A 23,127-nucleotide genomic window follows, 5' to 3' on the forward strand; every position below is an offset into this window, starting at 1 on the left:
AAAGCTGCGTGAAACCGCCTCTGTCCGCCGATCAACGGACCCTGACCCTAACCCTTTAATAAACAGTAAGCAGAATTGATATTGTCCTTGCAACATTGGAATTTCATAAATGCACGAATGGCTTGGCGCACAAAAGAATAACGTCACAACAATGTGATTGGTCACTTGCAATGTTGAACCTGGAACAACATTTTCATGATGGTCTGGGAACAACACCAACACGAGGATATCAGATCATCCGAGTTCTCCTGTCACCTGGAAATGTGGCAGGTAAGTATGTTTAAGAGTAACCCTGAAGACATCCTGAAATGCATGTCCCAACTAAGGCTAACTTCTTATCCTAAATGAGAAGATGGTCCTAAAGGGAGGTAATAAAGACCTATAAGCCACTTCCTGCTGAGATGTGTGGAAACAGTACCCTTTATAATAAAGGCTAGTTGCTGCATTTAAAATCTCCTTTTTATGACAGAAAGGAATTAGTCACAATCACCCACCTTGGGAATGTTCATAGGCTTATGCAAAGGTTATATGCAGTACAAACCCTTCAAATCCACAGCCATAGGTACAATTTCAAGGACAACAAGGACATATACATAAAAACAAAATAACTGCAATTCTCAAAGTATTGCTAATAATTTGCTTTTCTTAAAGTGAATGCCTAATAAATCTCATGAGCCACTTAATTATTAGCACAAAGCATTTACCTCAATCCAATATTACAATGTATTGATGACATGAACTATATCTGATGTTAATGATAATGATGTTACAGACTGTTTTCCTGTCTCTTCTGTGATTTCCACACTGATTTTCTATGTAATATTCTTGTAGCTTTTTAAAGGAGCAGAAATTTGAAAGTGTGAAGTTAGTTCATCCAAAGTTTAGAATAAGCAGAAAGAATGTTACTACAAAAGCTGGAATGATTAATAGTCGAGACAATACTAGTCTAATGAGCAACGTTTGTTCCGGTACACCACCGAAACTGATCAACGTGGAAATATGATGAAGGTGGCATTAAGCCACTATTAGAAAGAAAGGATGTTCTGAATCTAATATATAATTGTCTACTTTTAGCTTGTGGAATCAAGTGCCACAAGTACTGAGCCCACATGATGCAACGTGCTGAAACCAATCAGGAATAAAAACTTTAGTACTCTGCTCTGGAGTTTTAGTTTCCCTCTTTCTTTATAATTGATTACAGATGTTACAGTTTATGAGGCAATTGCATTTAACAAGACTTTAGCATAAACAACAACAGCTGGATGATCAGCTGCTGAATCCAGATGTATGGGAAGTTGAAAACAGACACATCAAACTTTGTCTCAATGAAGTATTCTGAAAGAACAAGACATCTTGATTTAGATGCAAAACACAGTCCCATGCATGGCTGGCTCCTCCCATGAGGGGCCAGAAGATTAAGATTTAATGGTGATACTGAGGGAATGACACTATCTGTCTGCATACTCCCATCTCTTCACACAACATCACGTCTGCTGCCTTTCTACCTTATTCTCTCATCAAACAAAATTGCAGATGCATTTTCCTACAAAGCCATGCCTACATTCAAATTTGGGCACGCAAACATATTCACACACACACACAAGTATGTGTGCATGCCATAAATGACTGTATGCACATGCACGTGCAAATTTACATACTCTTATAAAAACTCTGACAAAAGCTCTGCTACAGGCAGGGGGAATCAGCTGTAAATTAAAACTCTTGTCAAGATTATCTTTTTGTAGCATGAAAAATGGAATTGGCTTAAAAAGTGTTGGATCGGCACTCAACATGTCTGGCAAAGCAAACGTGACTGAAGGGAATGCTCTGATTTAAACATACATAAAAAAATAGCCATTATTGCCCCTTTTGCATTGATATTATCAGTATAGACTGTCAAACTCAACTAATGCATTACACACAAGGACTATTGCTGTCTGGATCATCTTTATTGTCTGGTGACTTAAAAAGGGCAACATTGTTCTCTAGGTCTACAAGAGAAAGAAAAAGAGAAATCAATAATGTTTCAGTTTACAGCTAATAAAAGTCAATATTGCATCCACACAAAAGAACTGCATGCCTCAATTGCAAGGGCCACATTTGAGAAATTCAGATGCAACCAACTAGTTAATAATAGAAGGGTGAAAATCTAAGTGTAATGACTTCCTTTCTTAAACCAATATTCTTTATAATATATGAAGTAGTGAGAAGTAAAACTGACAGATCAGTTTTCAGTTGAATTTAAGGGGTCAAGCCTAATGACAATGGATCTCATGTTTTGCACATCTGTAACAACCTTATAAACTAAATTGGATCGACACAAAGAACATTTGCCTATATAGCCATATTTCTCATATGTCTAACTGCAGCATGTTATCTTACAATGATTCAGTATAGTAAATATAGTCTATAGTAATAGCTATCGTGCACGCATGACTAAACAACTGCTTAACTTACAGACCATTTAGCATTCTTGTGACACATGGAAATAAGAACACAAGCCAAGGGATAACCTTTGAATGACTTTTCCTACACTACCCGCAAAAAAATAAAAATAAATAAATACACAGTACCAGAAATCCATGACTGTAAATTATTTATGATTCATAGGTGCCGTCTCAGAAGCTGTGAAGAATTCACAGACTCATTGTAAATTTAAAGGATGCTCTCAGCGTGAGCAAAAGCCCAGGTTGACAGTGAAAAACCTTTTTCTCAGATGGGACATATCCTGCTGCTTTGACCTGTTTGTCCTGGCAGCATTGATGGGGAATTGAGCCATTATTCACCATTAATTTGTGGTTCAATGGTCAGAGAGGCTGTAGCAGGGGACACTGACTCAACATTGCCATGGTGACATGGAGTACAGAAAGGAAATTAAACTGTAGGACACAAACAAGTCTAGTGTCACAAAGCTAAAAGTGCCTATATAGAGTCCAACAAAGCTCTTTAGGGTAAATACCATTAAATAGGACAATGGCATACTTTTTTACTCAAAGCACAAGCATATCGATTTGAAGACTCAGTAGAGTCGCATTTAAAATTGGGCTCTATGCAGTGATGACTAATGAACAACAAGAGGTTTGTGGGAATGACAAAGAGCTGAAATGACTGGGTGAAAATCATCTGCGGAGGTTCAAAATGTTAGCAGGTAGACAGTAACACCTCATGTCACCCCGACCTTGCAAAGACCACTTACAAGTTTTTTTTTTCATGGTTGGCCAATTCTCCTTCAAAATGAAATAAAATAATCTAAAACTAAAATTTGATTTCCTGAAGTAAAGCTCCTGTTGACACAAGCTGTTATGGCCAGATATCAAAGACCTAGACCTTGATGCAAACAATACTGTGCAGTGTCACTGAGACAAATGACAGAAACATGGGCAAATGCAACTGAATAAACTGTTTTATTCAGTTATTGATCTTACCAAAACTATAATGTCACTACTATAATACATTGCTTATGTGAATTTAACCCTTTAAGACCTACCATAGAACCAAGTCCACCAGAGCTTATATTATATTTTTACATGTTGTAGAGCCATTTCTGGGAGCATTTCAAGTTGATATACATCAATACAACAATTATAGCCCAAATTTTAATAATATGTATGCATTAAGTGCATAGTAATTACATAAATTGCAAAAAAGTGCAATAAACTACAAAAAATTAGAAAATCGTTGTTGTTTTTTTTAAATATATATTTCTAGTTAGAGAAATTTAAGAGGCTTATCCCTCAAAACTGTAAATACAAAAAAGTTACACAAAATACTTTCCCACCACAGGAAATTTATTTTAACTGTCTTCATAGTTTTATTTTTGAAATACACCAATTTTTATATACTGCAGGAAAAACTAAAATAAATACTATAATGCAAATTTGCAAAAAAAACAGCATATGCATCAAAATAAACTATTTCCAGCAGTGCAATATGAGTCCTAAGCATCCCAGAAATGACACAGAAAGTCATAAAGTCAAACACAAGTGTAGGCTCATAAGGCCCTGATGGTAAAAAACTACATTTCCGCAAAATGACGTCACTTCCGGTTCCGGGCAGGTCATGGCGGACATGCGATAGTTCGTGCTGATGAACGTAGGAAGTGTTACAAACAGCTGATCGGATCGGCAAAGTGTGTTTCTGGAATATTATGTTTTTGTTGCTGCAAGTGCTTTTTATGCAGTTTTTGCAAAGCTATATGTGGAAGGAAACTGTGACTTAGGACAAGCTGATGGCATAAGATACAACAGCTCTGGTTTCAAATGCAAAACAAATTATTGCGCTAGCTTACGTGGTTGCAGTGCTACCGGGATTTTAAAAAAGTTATGCAAAATGGAGCGTGCCCGCTCCGACCAGCTTTAAAGGGTTAACTTAAACTAAATATGATATGGAAAGTATGGCAAAACCATATATGATATGAACAGTGTGCATAAAATTACTAATTAATAATAACTTGATATGGTACAACTTGTAAACAAAACATATTAGTAAAATCTGCTGACAAATACAATTAATTAGCTTAACAACATGCTGGCTATCAAATAACAATGAAACCATCACACTTATGTAAGGCAGATAATCTTGTAGAACCTGAAAACTGAAACTGTTGTTATTGTTGTTGTTGTTGTTGTTGTTGTTGTTTTTTACCAGTCGAACAACTTTAATTCACAGACCGCACCACCAAATTCTTCAAATATCCCATTCAAAAGATGCACAAGTTCACATTTTTAGTGAAGAAATTAATCAAAAATGAGTTCTGAGGTGAAAAGTTTACACCAAAAATTGTTGGCTGTAGCCAGAAAAGTTGAACACACTCTTGCATATTTACATATTTTATTAACTGTGGAAAATCAAGATAGAATCGCTATGAAAGAGAAAGGTATGTTGCAGTGAAAAGTATGCAGAGCCTATTTGAGGCTAGCTGCTTACCACTTTGAGAAGCAATCATCCCCGCAGCCATGGCCTGTTCTTTTCTCTCTTCTTTTGGTGTGGTCGTCCCTTTTTTTCTTGTTTTATCTAGAAAAAAATAGCGAAATATAACCATGAATCATGGCTAAGTTTATGACCACAGTGACAATCAGCAACTAGAATGTCAACATTTCCAAAGTAAAATCCCTAAACAAACCAACAAACGTCAAATTAGATGGTGGATACATCATGCCTTGGACTTTGTTATTAAACTGTCACATAATGCAGCATGTTTTAATGAGTGGTGAAAAAAATAAAGCACAAACCGAAAGTAGGGGTTAAAAACAACAACAATCATTTAACCAGTAGTGAGAAAACTAAATATAACAACATATAAAGAACTGAATCTACATTCATTTTCAGTTTCAAGCTTTGTATCTCCTAGGAACAGCATTGCTTTCACAGTTTTTCCTAAAATTGTCTTTGCCTGTCTGTGGCATATTTATGTGATCGGTACTTCATGTACTTGGAGAGAACAGGTTGGAGATTCATCCAAATGAGGTTGTGCACATACAATTCTTGGATTTGTAACAAAAATGTTAAAGATTTAATACTTTTGAGCCAAGACAGGGTATTTTTAAACTGACATAAAAAAAAAATTGTGTTCTTTTAACATGCTGAAAAATGTGAAGCCTTGATTTACTGAGTCAGACCCTGAGTCATTTCACACAGCATCCATTGTGTTTACATTCTCTAACTAGATGCAAAATAACACATAAATCAGATGTTTGATAAAAGCTGGTAACCTGCTACATGTCAGAGACATGAGATTATCTGGGATTACTGTGAGTCATCACCTACTTTCCATTTTTTTAAATTGCGTTTATACCAATGATGTGTGTGTGTGTGTATATATATATATATATATATATATATACACACACACATATATATATATATACATATAGTTCTTAAAATGCATTTGGTTATGATGTTCAGTTTGATATGGAGTACATAAATTGGAAGTTGGGATTTGTGTCGTGCATGTGGGTACATGGATTGCTGTTCAAGTATCTGTTTCAGAATCTTTCGAATTTCCAAGTTCCTAATAAACGGCATGTGGTGCAAAATGAACACTGGCCGCTTCTCACTACTTTCCTTCTATAATGAGACCCCTTATCCAAACTACAGAAGGAAACACAAAGGATAGTGATTATGCAATAGGCGTGTCTGAGTTGCTAATGTGGTGGTGATGAGAGAGGGAGAGAGAGAGGAGGGAGCTATCTACTCCAAGTCCAAAGGCAGTGAGATTAAATAAAAGTTTTACTCAGGACACTCTTGTTAAAATCACTCTTGACACCCTGCACTATTAGTACGCCATTAAGAGTTCAAGGACAATAGCTGTCCTGTTTTTTGATCATTTATCCCTTGGATCCCCTCGTTAAGCCTGAACCCAGTTCCTCACAATGGCCACAGAATATTGATGGGTTGAAAGGATGATTTTGCTGAATTCATAATAATCCTCTTCTTGTCTGTTCTTGATAATACAGATGAGCTAGTCTTTGACATTCCAGAGTGAAAGGTTAATTGCCTGATGCTGATCTAAATCTCTCAATAAACTTAATATTTTATAGTGGGGCGATCGTGGCTCAAGAGTTGGGAGTTCGCCTTGTAATTGGAAGGTTGCCGGTTCGAGCCCCGGCTTGGACAGTCTCGGTCGTTGTGTCCTTGGGCAAGACACTTCACCCATTGCCTACTGGTGGTGGTCAGAGGGCCCGGTGGCGCCAGTGTCCGGCAGCCTCGCCTCTGTCAGTGCGCCCCAGGGTGGCTGTGGCTACAATGTAGCTGCCATCACCAGTGTTTGAATGTTTGCGTGAATGGGTGGATGACTGGATGTGTAAAGCGCTTTGGGGTCCTTAAGGACTAGTAAAGCGCTATATAAATACAGGCCATTTACCATTCAAACAATACTAAAGGCTCTTCTTTTTCATTGCATCCAGAAGGCATCCTGTTCAGATACTCAAACCACCTCAGCTATCTCATGGTGACATGGCAGAACCCAGGTAGTGACCTGAGCACATCGGAGCAGTATACATCACGTGATAGAGCGGCTGTTGTGTGCTAGACCTGTCGGCAGTCTGGAGTTCACACTGAAAGCATGTGGAGCCACGCTACACGCTGCCAAACCAGGTGTTATGCAAAGGTAGGTATCCGGACAAAATTTGTTCCCCCTGCGTCGCGAGCATTCGCTGGGCCCGGAGTGCAGATCAAATCAAGTGCTTTGCACTGACGCTCAGCTTTCTCTTCACCACAACCGACCAGCACACCGTCCACATCACTACAGATGCTGCACAAATCCACAATTCAATCTATTCTTGTTGATTGACAAATTTTAAGATCCTCCACCTGGGGCAGCTACTTGTCCTTGATCCAGAGTGCACACACCATTCTTTTTTTTTGGGTGAGAACCATGGCCTCAGATTTGGTAGGGCTAATTCTCATCCAACCCACTTCATATTCAGCTGCAAACGGCCTCAGTGCAAGTCACTGCCTGATGAAACAAGGAGAACTACATCATCTGCGAAAGATCCTGAGTCCACCACACCTGACATGCTCCACCTTCCACCTCATGACTGAGCCTAGAAATTCTGTCTTTAAGAATTGTGATTAAAATTGTTAAGACCCATGACAGAGACCAACACCCACCAGGAATGACAGCAATGGAGCTTTTCTTCTTTACAATGACTGGCAGAGGTACCCTAACTACCTCAGCACTGTGTGATAGGGCCAATGGGAAACATTAACTGAATAAATAGTTCACTATTAAAACTATACAGGTGGAATTGGGTGCGTTTTACTGGAGCCCCTGGGGACCCCATGACATTTGCATTATTAAAAACCACTAATCAAAGCAGAAATCTAACATAATGATGTCATATCATTAAGAACACATTGACAGTAATTAAAATAAATAAAGGGGAAAAATGATTTATATATTTAAAAAAACACACACAAAACAACTAACAAACATTGTAAGCTGTGGCTTGGGTCTACACATACCCTAGTCATTAGGATGAGGGTTAAATACCCTTCGACAATAGCTTCAGAGAAAAAAAACCTTTTTTATACATAGTTCTGTTTTGCTCTTTTGTTCTGAACTTAATATCCTTAAAGATACTTGAGGAACAGGTACAGACAGAACTCTGAAAATCACTTTATATTCATCAAGTCAAGATTTGAATTACTTAAATAATGATATTTATCTTTTGGGACTCAATAGCCTTTTCAACACACACACACATACCTATGTGTGTGTGTCAATATGGATGAGGCTGTGTACAGGTCAAATGCCGATTGGTTGAATAGTGGGCTGGGAAAGGAAAGGGAATGAAATTAAGCTACTACTACTAGAAGGAAACATGCAAAAAAAAAAAAAATCAAAGATAAATCAGGAAAAGCACACGCTGTGGCTGCAGCAGAGACTTTTCATGGTTATTAATACCCGGTTTCACTCTAGCTTTATGTCATAAGTTGTCTGTGTAGGCTCTCAGTCATCCAGGTCATAGCAGTCTTATCATGGTGGAGAGTCCCAGGTATTGAAACCCTAATGGTGGTTGTCCCAAGACAGCCGTTGATCCATTATTACATGTGCCTTATGACATGGGCCAAGGTGAAACAAGGTGCGAGTGGTTTCAGGTAAAACCATTGTGAGACTTTGACTCACCCTATCATGTGACCTATTGAGGTCACCTGAAGTAAGATGCGAGTGGATGTTGAGGCACCAGGAAAGGGATCTCAAGATTGTCATAAGTTTGGTCTTCTCCATGAATCTCCAAAGGACCAAAAACAACACAAGCCCTCGTCTGTGACAGTGCCTCTTCATGAGAGTACAGAGAAACAACATGAAGGCAATTGCCTGCAAAACTGTGTGTAGGCTCTGCATAGGGCCAGTGCACAACTACGCAGGCCCATTATCCATTCTATTGTGTTTTTTTTGCTATAGGCCAGTATATTCATTTTGCCTATAACAAACAAAATCATTTAAATTCAGAATCACACTTTGAGTATATCATTGTACATTAGTGGATTTAATAACTTTCCATTGACAATGTGTCATCCACAGACCCTGTGACAGTTGTCAGCAATTCCCTTGAAACAAACTTGGCTTTGATTCACAAGGATGCATTAACACGCCATTTGCCACCTGGAATCAAGATGCACACTGATCATGCCATTAGCTTCTCTCTTTAATTATGAGACCATAAAATGTCTTAATATGCAAGAGCACCTGGATGCTGCTATAGACATCAGAACTTCATCAGCATTTGTTCCTAACTACCATGCCCAGGTCTAGATAATTGGTGTTTTATTTTGTATATGGGAAATGGTAAGGGACAGATTGGAGAATGAGATGTTTGTTTGCCTTCCCATTTTACTGATAAATGACAACCTCAAATGTATTTATCAGCAAGTGGATTATTTTTAAGAGCAAGAACTAGCTCATGGTGGGAATGGAATAGCATGCACACTATGATTTAATAAATCAGAAATAACCTTCAAAGAGAGCACTTCTGTAAAAATAATTTTAAGATTATGGTCTTTAATGTAAGGCTTTAATTTCTGAGAACGGACACCCTCCACCCACCATTAAGGTAATGTCCAAAATCAACTGGAAAGCCACTGTTGCTAAACTCACTTCTGAGTCTTTAATTTATCTAATCGATTATTGTTGTGTTAGACAATGCAAGGCTAAAGTTAACACAAAAAATAAAAAAACACAAAAACAGAAATCTAGATGTAGAGAAGATATGCTGTTGCTTCTGTGTAATATAATGCCCAAATATATTGTTTTGTATACACTGTCACTTTCTATAGCACTAACAGCTGGGACCCAATTCAAGGTATCTGCAACATAGCTATCAAAATAAAATCTGATTGTGATTTCGATGACTTGCCCATTATTATACAATGTTTTATTTTACTGTTTAGTTGACAAGTGTAACGCATGTCAAAGTAACTCATCTTTCCAATCCAAAGGGCTTTACTTTCAACTAATGATATACAGTTAATAAAGCAGAACCAATTACTTTGCACAGCTGGGCATCTTTTATATGTTCTTTTCAATCTAGGCCATTTGATTGCTTGTAAATACACGGTTGATTTATATTTCTTTACAGTGCAAAACGCAGTGGGCCCAGTGACAAGAAAGCAATTAATCACATTATTATGCCAATTAAGAAGTTGGTCTGCTCCACTGAAGGTAGAAAAAAACAATGAGGGAACTGAAGATGTGAGTGGAAGGCACTACAAGAAGTTAATGCAAGCCATTAAATTGCACCCATCACCCCAGTCCTCTACATGGACATGGTTTAACCTATTACCATTGTTTAACATGAATATCATTACAATGCATCTGAACTTACCCTTTTTAATTTTTCATATTTATTTCCTATCTTATTCATAGCCTTTTCCTTTTTTGTTTTCTTTAGGTCACGAGCAGTTGTCCAAGCATTTCACTACATATCGTACTGTGTATGACTGTGTACGTGACAAATAAAATTTGAATTTGAACGCTTAATTAATTGTTAAACAACTTTGTTAATGATCTTTTTTCTCATTGGATGATAAAGACATTTGTGTACGACCAAATGTAAACACCGAATATTTATCTTCAGATTGGGAAGATAAGCAATAAAGGAATATATTCCTTTATAGATGATGCCAAATACAAAACATTGTCTGAACAGTTCTGCTGTGACAAGTTTGGTAAAATCAAGCACAGACATGAGTTTTCATAACACCTCTGACTTTTGCAGAAGATACTTTGATTATAATGGTCTATAACTATAGCTTTGTTCATATGCCGGCAGGCCAGAGTTGTGTCAAAAATATAATGCCGCAAAAACTAACAAAGAAAATCTGAAACCAGTAAAGACTCATTGAATAATAATAATAATGATGATAATTCTGTTACAAATATGGTAAATGGCCTGCATTTGTATAGCGCTTTTACTCAGTCCCTAAGGACCCCAAAGCGCTTCACACTACATTCAGTCATTCACACATTCACACACTGGTAATGGCAAGCTACATTGTAGCCACAGCTGCCCTGGGGCGCACTGACAGAGGTGAGGCTGCCGGACACTGGCGCCACTGGGCCCTCTGACCACCACTAGTAGGCAAACATGGGGTTAGTATCTTGCCCAAGGATTTGGCATGCATGGATCGAACCACCGACCTTTTGATTAGTGGCTGACCTGCTCTGCCACCTGAGCTACAGCCACCCCTATATCTATAACTGAGCCGTGAGTGCTTCCTCTTGTTAAAAAGAATATATGTTTAACAAAGAAACACTTTTTCACATGTATTTTTCAAGCCTAGACTGAAATTTCCTGTGGTTGCTTGCTTGATGTTGATGCAGCCTAAATGTTGTGCTGTTATTCATATTCAATTTATGATAAACATTAGGCATGGCTTCTACATGATTATAAGTGATTTGATTTGTGCTATTATTTTCTCTGAATCTTTCTATATTAACTTGAAATCTGTATATTTGCATTGGTAAGGCTAATGTTCAAGGTATAACAAGTCTCTACAGTAGATTATGCATTTTACAGAAATCTTGTATGAAAGCACATTAGGCAGAGACTGTTTTAATTGTAAAATACATATTATTTCATATGATATCACGATATCACCTCCTGTTTATCTAAGGGCAATGAATATTATTATTTAAGTTATACCACAGGATCTCATTACTAAAGACATGCTTGCTGTATTAATGGTGGCATATTGTAGTGACTCTGTTGCTGAGGATCAGGAAGGAATAGTACTTTTTGTCAGGGATTAGCTCTCAGCAATATTGTAATTCTTGCTCAGAATAATTAAGTGCTTCCTCGCAGAGACCTACAGTTTAATATACTGTGCATTATATAATATATAACATAATACATACACATTGGTTAATAAAAGATCTGTTCCTGTAAGTGTCTCTGACTGAACTGACGGTAACTATAATATCAATAGCTCTTCCTTCCTCCCATTCCTACTGGTAGTGCTGAGGCCCAAATGATGATCTTTATGAGAGACTTTACCTAATGAATACAGTACTGCAGCCATAATTTCCCTCCTTTGCCTCACCCTTTATATTAGATTATGGCTCTTTATAAACGTCATCTTTATAAACTTTGCATACTAGAAATGTATTTTGTAATTTTTCATCATCTTTCAATGTTGCTCACATTTAAAACATTTTGCTGTGCCTCCACCTCTGCTAGAGCCCTAACAAACACATTGCAACAGACCTGCTTTGATTTTTCAAACTGTCTGTTGGTTGTTGCAATAATATTTCATATTATCAAGGGTTGGGCTACTCAATTGGTTCCATTGGTTAAACCTTGTCAAATCTTTGATGAGTAGTTTCAGGAATTAGGGGTATTGTTTTTCTTTTTACCAGCCAACACAAGCAGTACTTAAAGAAGTTACAAATCTAAACTGTAACTTTAATTTGTCCAAACACAATTCACTCTGCTCACAAATGAGATAAACATGTGTTTTATCTCTTTAATAAGTATTGATGTGGATATTCAACAGAGTAAAAAATAGAAGAGATACATTTGTGCTGAGGAAAAATAACTTTTGTGCTTTGATGTACAGCAGATGGCTGGAAGCCACACTGATAAACAAATAAGTCTATGCAATGTTTAGACATTATCAAATTGTCTTACATAACTAAAAACGTAAGCTAATTGTCCTTTTACATTTTGTGCCGTATCTCAATAAGATTTCCATTTTCTGAAGTACCCTGAAGTTTGTGCTTTTTGTACATACTGTGCATACACATATTTACAGACAAGCCATTTTGTGTCTGTGCATTCATTTTGACAAAAGGCTCCTTACAGGCCTTTGCATCAAGTGAAGCCATTTTGATTGGCCCTGACTCGAGGGGTGTCTGTGCGACTCCTGAGAGAAAGATAAAGAGCAGAGAGGCTATGTTTGTGGTAAAGCAAACTACACCGCCACATGCTCCCTATCCATTCCTCTTAGCTGGCTCAGTGGCCCATGCCTCGCCCTAATGAGATGCGGCAACACACACAGACACATGTAGCATGTCTACTCTAATTACACTAGAAAGCTCTGCTGTTTCCTTCACCCCCTGGTGCCATCATGAAATTGACTCTGAAGGTTTTTTTCCTATCTGTATTCTATTTTTAAGGAACAAAATTCAATCATGTACAGTGCAGAGCACATGTTTTGACATTTTGTGCAAAAGACTATAATTGTACTTAACAAAAAGCGTATTGTGAGAGTGTGATACTTTGATATGTAAAAGTTTAGTTTCGGTTTAGTCTTTTTCACTTGAATGTTACTCTGGCAGCTTATGATAGATTGTAAATAATGGCTTGGGTGGATGGTGTAATGTATAACAGGTATAGCAATCCTCAGATAGGCTGTGGCATTTGAACAATGCTCAATTTGCACTAAGGAGCCCAAAGCGCACCACCACCACCACCACCAGCAGGAGCCTGAAACTTCCGTGTTGTTTACACCAAATTCTGACTCTACAATCTGAATTTTGCACTGCGAGACACATTATATCAGTCAACGTCCTCTTTTGTCCAATTTTGCTTCAGCTTCAGCAGTCTGGCTATTCTCCTCTAACTTTTGGTCTCAGCAAGGCATCTTTATTCAGAACTGGTACTCACTGGATATTTTCTGTTTCAGACCATTCCCTTTAGGCCTTAGAGATGGCTGTGTTGGAAAATCCCAGTAGATCAACAGGTTCTGAAATACTAGCCTGCCTGGCACCAACAAGCATGTCATTTCCACTGTCACTTAAATCACCTTTCTTCCACATTCTAATGCTCAGTTTGAACTTCATAAGTCATTTTGACTATGTCCAAATGTGCATTGCAGTAACCTTTTATTATCTGAATGTATTTATTATGCATTCATTTTATTTTCCCTTACTTTGAGCATTTCAGTATCTCCAGGTGTACAGGCTCGTGTATAAGTATGTAAGAGAGTCAAGCTTGTGCTACATGGTATGTGCTGGTTTAGATTAGTTCAGTGTTGACTTTATTGTTGATAAAATAACAAATGCATAAAACAAATTGGAACTTCTCTGCAAAATGTAGTTCTTAATAAATTAATATACAAAATTGTAATTAGATCTGGAATTTTAAATTCTATTTCATTATTCTTTCTTTGTTATGAATACATTAGCATTTCTTTCAATGAAAGCAAAATGCTTTTACAAAACAAAGTAATTAGACTGGATCTGACTGAACTTTGTGCAAGCAGTTTTCTACTCAGTTTCAGTTCCAAAAATAATTAATTGTTAATGCTGTGACTCTACTCTTGCATTATTTTATTTTGATCCTAGCACAGCATTTGTGGCACTTAGCTGCCTCATTATTAAAATGACAAGTTTAAAAGTGTCATGGTCCTGGGCCATGTGGGCCCAGTATTCTTAGTTTCTTATATTTTTGTATTTCGTTCCTTATTTAGGCCATGTTTCCTAAGTTGTCCTGTTGTGTTGTTCCTTATTTGACTTCCCCTTGTGACTTTTATCCCCTGTGTGCCCCTCTATGTATCTGTGAGCCCTCATCTCCCCTCCTTGTTTCATTCCATGTTTCCCCAGCCCACTATGCCCGCGCTCTCTCTCTCCTCCTGTTTGCACCTGTGTACTTCCTGTTTTACTTTGACAGTCTCCCGTCAGTGTTGTTTACTCCTGCCATGTCTTGTTATGTTTATCTGTGTCAGCTGTGTTCCCATGTGTGGCCACTTCCCCTGATCATCCCTCTTGTGTATTTAGTCTCTGTGTTTCATGTAGTCTGTGTCGCGTCGTCTGTGTTACCACCCCCTGTGTTCCGGATCTCCAGCCATAGCTTTTCCTTAGTTTATGTCCAGTTTAGGTTTCTGTTTGAACTATTACTCTTATGCTGCCCTCACTCTGTTTTGTTCCTTTCATCAGCCAGAATAAAAGGCTCGCTTTTGTTTTACTCCACTCCTGCATCCTCGCTCGTGTTCGCTCCTGGGTCCACCACACACATTTCCGCACGGTCTGCCTCCGCAGACCATGACAAAAAGTTAAGAATGATATCGATGAGGAATAAAAAAACACGTGCAACATTAGTGAAACACAATTATGATTATCATTTGATAAAGATTAAGCTGTTAAAAAGTAGCATTGCGTATCCAAAAAGGTTGTGTGTCACGCCTTATAGTCCCTTGTACATAATGTGATACTTAATTTGCTGCAAAATTTAGTTCAGTGTCTTACTGTTGTTTTTGCTCAAATCCTAGTAGGTTCACTTTCTGTAGTCCCTACGAAACTTTCTCTAATAGAAGGGTTTATGAAACTTAAGGCAAGGAAAGTAGGTTAATTTTCATACTAAATTAAATGCATAAATGTGAGGGATGACTAACTGCAGAGCAAGATTTACAGTTATGTTCAATTAAATTTGATTAAAAAATTGGCACTTCTAACAAAGTAACATTTTGATGGGAAGACAAGAAGAGCGCTGAGTTGCAGAACAATAGCGTCCTGTTTCATTTTATGAGTACTTCAAATCCTGCTGTAAATAGACTGACAGGTAAACAGGAGGCAAGGCACCTCCACTCCCCTTGGGAAAGCTCTGGTACGTTTGTTCCACCTTCGAGCTACTGTAAACTATTCTTACAATCTTTGTCTGCGGAGAAAGTGTCATCTTGTGGGTTTCCTTTTCTCTTAAATTGCCACTGTTGTGAAAAAAAGCAGATCTTTGCACTATCTGTTCCTTTACTACTCTCTAACGTAGATATTGGTGATTAAATGATGTAAGGCAGGAATTAGACTGGGATAAATATGGACTTTTATGAGGAACCAATCATCATTTGACACTTGCAACTGACAGTTTGGCAGGAGCAGCCATAGGCCTCTCACTGCCTCCCTCTGAGCTATCCATAGTAGTGACTAAGAAATATAGACAGCAGCAAATTGAGATTCATCGGGCACACCAGCCTTGCTCACTGAAATCTATATTCAATTTTAGAGCATCTGTAATGGCAGTGGCAGGGTACGGCATGCTGGGATGGAGAATCACAAGTGTTCTGAAAATGTATGTAGTGGAAAAAAGCTCTCTGTCTTTCTTTCTGTGTATCTGTCTGTCACTAAGTTGCTTTTTTTTTCTTCCTCTGTATCTGAAGGTATATTAATGTAAAATAATGATTTGGTCATATGGGAATTTTCTTTCTCCCTTTTTTTCAGATTGAATTAAGTTTCTGTTAACACGTTCATTATAGCCAGATATTTCCAGCTATGACAGCATGTGTAAAATAATTGTGCAGTTATTGTCATTTTCAGTTTGAATGGATCAGGAACTGTTTCTGACAGATCTCTAAATCTTTGATGAGACATCAAAAAAACTAAAGAGACAATGTGTATATTGGCAATAAAGTCAAGTAGCTAAAGTCTTTTCAGGGTTTTCCTGCTATCCAAGCAACACAAAATAAATTACTGCATGTTGCTTAATCTTTGATGATTTTTTTCCATCTCTCACCCTAACAAAATGTACTAATACATTTTTCAGTATGTTATGATTCAAGCAGTCAATTTTCTGTAACATGTGATGAGGATACGCAAACAGCAAAAACAACATACAGTTCTTTATTCTATGCCACAATCATTCTTCCCTTTTCCATGCTGATAGAAGATTATTATTAATACCAAGCAATTGCCTAATTATCTATAAAGGAAAGAAGCAGAGGTCAAGATTTTATCTGCAGGGTCAGTTTCTGATCTCTATGGAGAGGGTTAACGTGAGCTAAGAATTCTCATTATAGCCTGTTAGAGTTCAGTGTCTTCCTCAAGAATAATCACGTGAAACTGAACCTGGGGCTTTTTTTGCTAAGGACCTGCACTCTAACTATTTTACTCCCTTCACTCCACCAATTCACTAAACTAAACTAGTTTAGTGTTGTAATGACTCCGTAAATAATAAAGGTAATAAAAGTAGTTGACATCAAAAGCTCACCCTGCTTCCCTCACTGTTATTTCCTATGTTGTGATCTTTTTGTGGAGACTTGGGTTCAAAGGAGGTAAATGGGGATAGAGTGTAAACAGCCATAAAGTCAGACAAACTAACTGCTAAGCTTTTTTTTTCTTTAACATGCAATGATAAGTTGGCAGTGGTCCAATGTTGAATACCCAAAGGTACAGTTAACAGTTAGTACTTGCCGAAACCTTCATAAAAAAGTTGGCTTATTCTGGCAACAAACAAATGTCAGCAAACATGTAAACAATTCAGCCTCGTGTCCTCTAAACTCGAGGTCGTGATATTATGCTTAGTAGTTTGGAAGGTAATTGCCTTCACATGGTAATGAACTTCCCAATTTCATAAACATTCTTTTGATAATATGATAATCAAAACAAAGTAATAGAATTCTGGCTGAAGTTACAAGTTACAATAGTCTCTGTTATTGTATTTTATGTAAATTTGCTCAGAAGAAACATTTTAAACCAGCAAGTGTGAAATACATCTCACTCGGAGACAGGAACTTTGGTAGACTGCCCCCTGTGGCCAGAGGAGTTATTAGTTCAAGTCCAATGAAAGGCAGAGTGCCAGGAGAGCCGTGTTTGGTGTCATGGTGGTGTTTGGCTATGGCATACTCCATGTTCCCTGTGCAAAAGGGTGATTTGTGCTCTGAAATTCATTGATTGCTTCTCTCTGTCCAATATACGTTTTTCCAGAGGGACATACAGGGACATAGATTACTATGGGTTTATGCGACATCAGAAAACACAGGTCAGCTATTACACACAGATTCCTTGTTCAAATGAATATATCATCTGCAATAAAGCAGCCATTGTCAAGCGGAATCATGACCTCTATCTGAGCTTTCAGCCTGCCCCAACCTCCGCCAACCACTCTGTCCCAGTGACTTCATTTATTCCAAAAATACATATGAAGGTTTATGTTTGCTAAGGCAATAACTGGGACTCCCCATCTTTTATTGTTTCTATTGTAAAGGCATTTTTAAGGCTTGTCATTAGTTTGTCACCAGCCACAGAGAATGCACAATGGTACCAGCAAAGCTCTTTATTAGTCCATGATGAGCAATGAGCCATATCAGCTGATAGTAGGAGATCCCCACACTCCTGTCCCCAAACACTGGAATCCAAGGAAGTGACAATCAATAGAAATGCTTCATTTGGTTTATGTGTGTGCATGAGGAACACACTAGGGCAGAAATAGATTGTGCTCACTCCATTATTTTTAACACATTTCCACCCACTGTGCCACTCATTTTTGCAAGCTTGTTATCAAGACCAGGTATGCAAAAATTTCCACACCCCATTTTTCAAACAAGATTAGTACGGCTAGTTTCACAAAAAAGGCTCTTGAATTGTAAGGTGTCTGCTTTTATGAAATATTCTGTCCTATTGCCCTTCATTGTTGTCATTTTTCCCTCTGTTAAACATCACAGAAAAGGTCCCTCCCATCCAGGAGAATGCAATTTTTGTATTGTATGGTGCTTTTTTAATTATTAGTACAATCACGCGAGAATTGACAGGTTTCAGTCTAAAAAAACAAAACAAAAAACAAAACGTTTTTTCCTGACCTTGATAAGAAACCTGTGATAACCTGACAAAATTCTAAGGCCCATTTTATGTTTGTGGTAAGTCATGTTTGTAGCCTTGGATTCAAGTAGCATAAGCTTTCAATTTTTGTGGCCATCGCTGTCCAACACACAGCTGACAGGTTCATGATGGCAGATTGAACCCCTGGTCATTTTAAAAACCGCAGCAACCATGTCCTATCTGTTTATATAGAGTTATGGAGATAATCAAAGTCTGAAGAGATCAATTTCCCAACTGTTATGGTTGTTAAGCCATGGGATAGCTCAAAGAATGTGTCCGAGGCCCTTTTCCCGGGAGTAAAAGAAGATACTGTGCCATTCACTGCTTCTTGAGTGGTGGCATTGCAATTCAGTGGAAAAATAAAAACTGCCATTCTTCATTCTTTATGCATGCAATGCACTAGCTAAAGTTGGAGGTATTTTTAGTATAACTTATTTACTTCCAGTGTGACTGTGTAAGGCTACAATATTTACAAGTTATTGTGTTACATGGAGAGCTTATCTTTTAAATTATTTACTTAAGTGCTTGGGCATTTCTTAAATGTGGTTTCACTGATGTATGCAGGTACACTAATCAAAGCTAGCAATATAAAATTGTCTCCTTCCCAAAAGAACAACAGCTATAAGACAAGAAAAAGATTTGCCCATGCTTCCAGTTGTTTACGTAATAAAAAATCTGTACTGAAGTATCATTAAATCGAGACTGTAAATAGTATCAGTTCACCAGCTTTGATATGACATAATATACTGAAAGTTGCCGTCTACAACCTCTACTGCTATGCCATAACCATAAATGAAAACAAATCATCACACTGTTGTCTTTTCATTGTTCTGCTCTTGGTCAAATGACTGCTCCGGGATCAGTGCAGTCTCTAATCAGAAAAAGGTCACAGCAGAGAAATGACAGACTATGAGCCAAAGAAGCTGCATTTCTCCATTCAGTGGTGTGCTCAGAGATTGAGTTACAAGACTACATTACTGTCTCCCAGAGCTACCCTGGTAGCTGCGTGTATGTCCCCACATCTGGCAAAAAATGCTTCTTTTTTTTTTTCCAATACACCAAGTATTTTGTCACTGGGAACACAATACAGAGCCTAAAATATTAATAGAATTTGTCAGAAACGGGGTGTGTTTCATAAACTATACAACTCTCTAGATTTTACAGCTTGTTCTGTCTGTAATGGAGACAAATACAGAAGGGCAGGTGCAAGTAGGAAACACTCTCCTCTTCAGTACACAGTCATCTCACAGCTGTGAATCACAATCCAAACCAAGAGCTGCCGGTGTGTTTTCATTAGCCTGCATTAAATAAGACACTAAAATGGGGTTTTTTGTTGTCAGCACACTAATGGAGAATCAGTAACTTTGTAATGTGCACTAAAAACTGCCAGCAACACCAGTTAGTTACCTGTACACTAAAATTACTTTCTTTGGATGCATTTTCCTGAGTGAACAAAGGCGCATGCTTCATAATGAGGATTTTCAAGATTTTCAATCAGGAAGAAAGTAAATAAACTATCCATGTCAACTGATATAAAGGGTGATTTCCCTGCAAACCATCACACACCACATCACATCATGGATTGTTTTATTTGAACAGCTGTATCCATTCATCTGTGTGCTATTATCTTATAAAAAAGATGTAATGATTTGCAAATCTCAAAAATAAATATTTTGTTCACAACAGCATACACAAACCATATCAAATGTCAGAATTTATCATTTTAAGAACATTTTTAACTAATTTAAAATTTTATGGTAGGAACATATTTTCATAAAAGTTTGGTCAGAGTTAACAAATTGCAGGAAAAGTAAGTGATGCTAAGAGGAAACAACTGGAGGAACATTCTGCAACTAATTAGGTTAATTGGCAACAGGTTAGTGACATGGATGAGTACAAAAACAACATGTGAGAGAGGCAGAGTTTCTCAGATATAAATATGAGCAGAAATTCACCAATTATACAAAAAAATGGAGTCTACAAATTCTGGAGTCATTTCCAAAAAGTGTTCATCAATATAAAACTGGAAACACTTTGAATATCTTATAATCTACAGTACATAATATCATCAACTGCTTCATAGAATCTGGAGAAATCTCTGTGTACAATGGACAAGGCCAAAAGTCAGTATTGATTGTTAAGCTCTCAGACAGCATTACACTAAAAACAGGCACAATTCTACCATGGAAATCACTGGGCTCAGGAACCCTTCCAGAAATCATAGTCTGAACACAGCTCACCATGCCATCCACAAAAGCAGGTTAAAGCTCTATTATGCAAAAAAGAAGCCATATGTGAACATTATCCAGGAACACTGCCATCTTCCCTGGGCCAGATGCTTATTTAAAATGGACTGAGACAAAGAGGAGAACTATTCTGTGGACAGACGAATTGAAATTTGAAATTCTTTTTGGAAAACACAGACGCCACATTCTCTGAAGTAAAGAGAGGAACCATTTGACTTTTTATCAGCACTCAGTTCAAAAGCCTGCATCTCTGATGGTAAGGGGTGCACCTGTGCCTATGGAAGTGGCAGCCCAAACATCTCAAAATAATTTATCAATGCTGAAAAAAAATATTTTTAGTTTTACAGCAATATATGTTTCCATCCAGACAGGGTCCTTTTCAGGGTAGGGCTTGCATAGTTCAGCAAGACAATGCTGGACCACATACAGTATCTACAGCAACAGCATGATTTTGTAGCAGAAGAGTGCTGAACTTGTCCAGCCTGCAGTCCTTTACCAGAATATCTTAAAATGATACATTTTATCTTCTTCTATGTTCGATTATTAATCATTGCATTGTTTTAATTTACATTTTACACCATGTCTAAGCTGGCTTGGAAGTGGGTTTGCGCGACACTCTTGGTACTTAAAAAGCTACAATTATTTTCATTTACCATAATATCATGAGATTTGGTTAAAAAAAACAAAACTGCATTTCCTATTTAACAGAGGTGCATTCATTTCCATAAATTAATAATACAACTACAAGCATTCATAATAACATTACAAATCCATATTACGGATAACAAACTCCAGTGATACATGTGAGGTAATTGTCCTAAAAATGAAAAACGAATGAAAATATCAGCCTTTGGAAACATTTGTCTTACACACATACAATTGACAAAATTAAACATTATAAATGTAATTGTTTTTATTTATTTAGTTTTTATTTAATAAGCATCCATTTTGGAAGATAAATAGCTTTTATTAAATATTAAATGTTCAGTAAAGGATGACAGAGGTAGAGTTGATTAAACAGACACATGCTGAAAAAAGAAAAAGACACATAAAAAGCTCCTAATTTCCCTTTGCTGCCTCACTTTATTATTGGGCAGCAAGATTGTGTTAAAGGGTTAATGTTGATTTACTAAGCAAATCCATTCTAACAGTAAAAAAGTCACATTCCACTGCACTTAACTGGGTGAGGCACCCTAGTACACCGAGAAGCCAGGTATTGGCATGAGGAGTTTATTTGTTCAACATATTGCCTGAAGTAAGGCAACTGCTTAATTGGCTCAGCACTCTCTTTAGCATTAGGCAGTAAGTGGACTGCTGATGTCAGTCTGAATCTCTATAAAGATACAAAAGGAGCGCTGACAAATCAGATTCACTTAACAAGAGCAATAAGCATGCCGTTCAGAGATGCACTATTGTGGCAGTAGGATAGTTAACTTAGAATTTTGAGGAAAAAGAACTCTAAACAACACAAAAAAACAATGCGCAGCATACATGATCATTATACATCAGAGCTCAATTCAAGCTAAATTGTACAGTTGCACAACAGCATTAAATAGCTTATTGTTTGTTTGCATAATGGTCAGCTGTTGTTTGTTTTAATAGCAGTGAAATATTTAGGACAAAAACCATCACGCAATGTTCATAGATCATACAGTGAGTGGGACCATGCATTGGCTGCAGGAGAATCTAATTTATTATGTATAAAAAGATTCTAACAGTGCAAGTCAGAGCTGACTACCCTTCACCAGTTTCCCATGAGATTCTGTGTATGCTACCTACTGCTTCACTTAGCCCGCTGCATCACTTATCGTGGCACCTGTCCACAGATACATTTAAGTCACACAAATTCTATTACCATAGTGCATTCAGCAAAACTTGTTATTATACTTCAGGCTACTTTATTGTATAACCTCATTTGACCTGATAAGGACACTATGGATGACTGTGCAAATGTGCACTGGTGCACTGAAATACATTAAATATTTCACTCTCTACAAATACAAAATGTATTGCAGTGAAAAGTGCCAAACAGTCCCTGGCTACATTTTCTTTGGTAACACATTTTAATGAACCAGTGTATGTATGTGTGTGTGTCCTCATATACAAATCATGATCTTAAAATCAGTAAACTATGCCAGAAATCACAACAGTTTATGCTTTTTAAATTTGCCAATGCATTTAGTGTATCTGGGGCTCCATTCACTGAAAGAAGTCTCTCTGCTCACAGACATGAACAAAACCCTAACACACTCAGGTGCAGGTGCACAAAGTGATCTGCTCAACATTGGAGAGTGGTGACTCAATTAGATATTCAGGAAAACCACACACTTTACAAAGCACAAAGTCTAAGAT

At 37.5% G+C, this 23,127-nt stretch overlaps 1 protein-coding gene across 7 annotated transcripts in view; it reads right to left on the bottom strand.

Moving 5' to 3' along the window:
- Window positions 1–23,127, bottom strand: part of lingo2 (leucine rich repeat and Ig domain containing 2) — a 212,663-nt gene that overhangs the window by 82,086 nt on the left and 107,450 nt on the right. For all 7 annotated transcript variants that reach the window (XM_082550425.1, XM_082550424.1, XM_082550429.1 and 4 more), the window contains one exon: window positions 4,927–5,013. The gene's annotated coding sequence lies outside the window, so the exon portion shown is untranslated. The remainder of the gene's footprint in view (window positions 1–4,926; window positions 5,014–23,127) is intronic.

This window comes from Aulonocara stuartgranti (assembly GCF_965226115.1).
Source record: "Aulonocara stuartgranti genome assembly, chromosome: 2".
Lineage (NCBI taxonomy): Eukaryota > Metazoa > Chordata > Actinopteri > Cichliformes > Cichlidae > Aulonocara > Aulonocara stuartgranti.